This window comes from Cucurbita moschata, unplaced genomic scaffold, assembly GCF_002738365.1.
Source record: "Cucurbita moschata cultivar Rifu unplaced genomic scaffold, Cmos_1.0 Cmo_Scf00008, whole genome shotgun sequence".
NCBI lineage: Eukaryota > Viridiplantae > Streptophyta > Magnoliopsida > Cucurbitales > Cucurbitaceae > Cucurbita > Cucurbita moschata.
Genome location: NW_019268524.1, coordinates 3,647,204 through 3,649,370, shown reverse-complemented (window position 1 = coordinate 3,649,370; position 2,167 = coordinate 3,647,204). Strand labels below are relative to the sequence as shown.

The 2,167-nt window shown below is 31.2% G+C and overlaps 1 protein-coding gene and 1 long non-coding RNA gene across 5 annotated transcripts in view; both read left to right on the top strand.

Annotated features, from left to right (window-relative positions):
* Positions 1-1,062, top strand: part of LOC111445818 — a 4,032-nt gene extending 2,970 nt beyond the window's left edge. For 3 of the 4 annotated variants that reach the window (XR_002710918.1, XR_002710917.1, XR_002710919.1), the window contains 2 exons: positions 95-237; positions 977-1,062. This is a non-coding gene — a long non-coding RNA (uncharacterized LOC111445818). The remainder of the gene's footprint in view (positions 1-94; positions 238-976) is intronic. The other variant, XR_002710920.1, reaches the window with a different exon arrangement.
* Positions 1,063-1,194: 132 nt separating this feature from the next.
* LOC111446385 (NAC domain-containing protein 21/22-like) overlaps positions 1,195-2,167 on the top strand; it is an 8,913-nt gene continuing 7,940 nt past the window's right edge. Inside the window, exon 1 of the mRNA XM_023085185.1 lies at positions 1,195-1,215. The gene's annotated coding sequence lies outside the window, so the exon portion shown is untranslated. The remainder of the gene's footprint in view (positions 1,216-2,167) is intronic.

Below are 2,167 nucleotides of genomic sequence, written 5' to 3'. Positions count from 1 at the left end.
TTTTTTTTTTTTTTTTTTTTTTTTTTTTTTTTTTTTTTTTTTTTTTTTTTCTTTCTTTCTTTCTTTCTTTCTTTATTTATTTATTTTTGTGAAGGTTTTCTATAAATATTATCCAGAAGTTGTATCAACTTGCCTATCTGTTGGGTTTCAAGGAAGGCTTTGCGACGTCAAGAGAAAAGGGAGGCTACAATATCTCCTCGCAGTGTCATGAACCTAAGCTCGAGGCATCACAATAAGGTATGAGGTAGTAAAGACTAGAGTGTCCTACCTTTCTGTTAATCAACGGCGTTCTGTTTGGGCCGAGTATTTCGTGCTGGAATGGAAGATGATAAGAGGGGTTAATGGGCTGTGCAACATAGCTTCAAAGCGTCCATGTGTTTATCTAATAGATAAAATACTACTAATGCAATTTTAACCGTTTCTTAGACCAGCAAAGTGTTCAAGTAACAATTCTCATCTATTTTGTTACCCTGAAAATATACTGCAGTTCATATTCATGGGTTGCCAGTCAGCAACAATGCCTTTTCTCTTATTATTTCTGAAAATTGGAGTAAGCAATGTGAACAGTCCAAATCTTCTGACAAATATCCTTTTGTTGAAAAGCTCTGTCAATCTGGATTAAATCGCCTTGGACTTCAATCTTTGCAGTATATGGATTATAATGAAATATGGATGCACAATGAGCCTTTTGCTGTGTGCATACTAAGTACTTGTCGCTGTTATATAGGACTGATGATACAGTTAGTATCACATTTTTTTGTGCCTTCTTATCATAGAATGTTTATTTAATGTCTTTTGAAAAAAAAAAAAAAAAATGCTAGATGGAGATCCTCCATAACCTCCTCCCCTGCCCCTCACCTCACTCAAAACCTCTGATATTAATGGAAATGATATGTATTTTTATGTGAATTTTTCTTGTCAAAATTATGTCACTGGCTCTTAATATTTCCCAATGTAACTAATAAATCTTATGCAGGGACTTATTTTGGCCTTATTGGTCTCCGAATTTTGATCATACCTACAATCGCTAGGAAAGTTGTTGCGGCATAAGATTTATTAGGAGAAAAGGTGTAACGACCCAGATCCACCGCTAGCAGATATTGTCCTCTTTGGGCTTTCCTTTTCGGGTTTCCCCACGAGGCTTCAAAACGCGTCTGCTAGGGGAAGGTTTCCACACTCTTATAAAGGGTGATTTGTTGTGGGACATCACAAAAGGTATTACATACTAGCCAATATAGCATTTTCTCCGAATTTTGATCTAAGAGATAGTTTTAGAGCTGNTTGTTTTTTTTTTTTTTTTTTTTTTTTTTTTTTTTTTTTTTTATTTTTAAATCAATAGTTATGTATGCTTATCCGGAATTAGAGAGAGATGCCATTTTATTTATTTCTTACTTTTTATATTTTCAACAGGAAGTATTTAGATAGCTTTTTGGCCTTATTCAGTTGAGATTTGAAATAAAAGTTTCAAGTGATATTGCGTTGAATTTAAAAGGTTCAAAATTTTGAAAAGGGTTTTGATCGTTACATCCCAGATGTCAATTTTGATACGAGTGCTTTAGGAGCGAGCATACTTACATGGTCCCCTCACCCACCCACCCCCCTACTTTTTGTATTTAAATATTTTATTTATTTATTTATTTATTTTTATTATTATTATTATTTTGTATATTTTAAATATAGTTTATTAGATTCGTTAGACTAGTTTAAGCTTGTTTGCAAAGTTGATTTCTTTGTAGAAATATTTTCAAGCTCATTTAGTGTTCTTAGAATCATTTAGCTCATTTCTATCCTTGTTTGATAAATATGTCATTGTTTTAATTAAATTTATAAACACTATGTCCTTTATATGTAATTCTTATCTGTTATCTACTTTTTTACAAATGTTTTTAAAATTCAAGTCAAGTTTGGAAAGCTAAAAAAGTAAATTTTAAAATTTGTTTTTTATTTTTGAAATCTAACGGAAAATTCAAACGTTTTCTTTAAGAAAGATAGAAAACTAAATGGTTATCGAATGTATTTGTACTTGGTTTTATGTAGTCCAAGGCTTTTACAAAGTTGTTTGTTGGATATGGGTTGGTGGCCGTAGCGGCAAGGTGTCAAGGTGAGGATCAATGTTTTTTTTTTTTTTTTTTTTTTTTTTTTTTTTTTTTTTTTTTTTTTTTTTTTT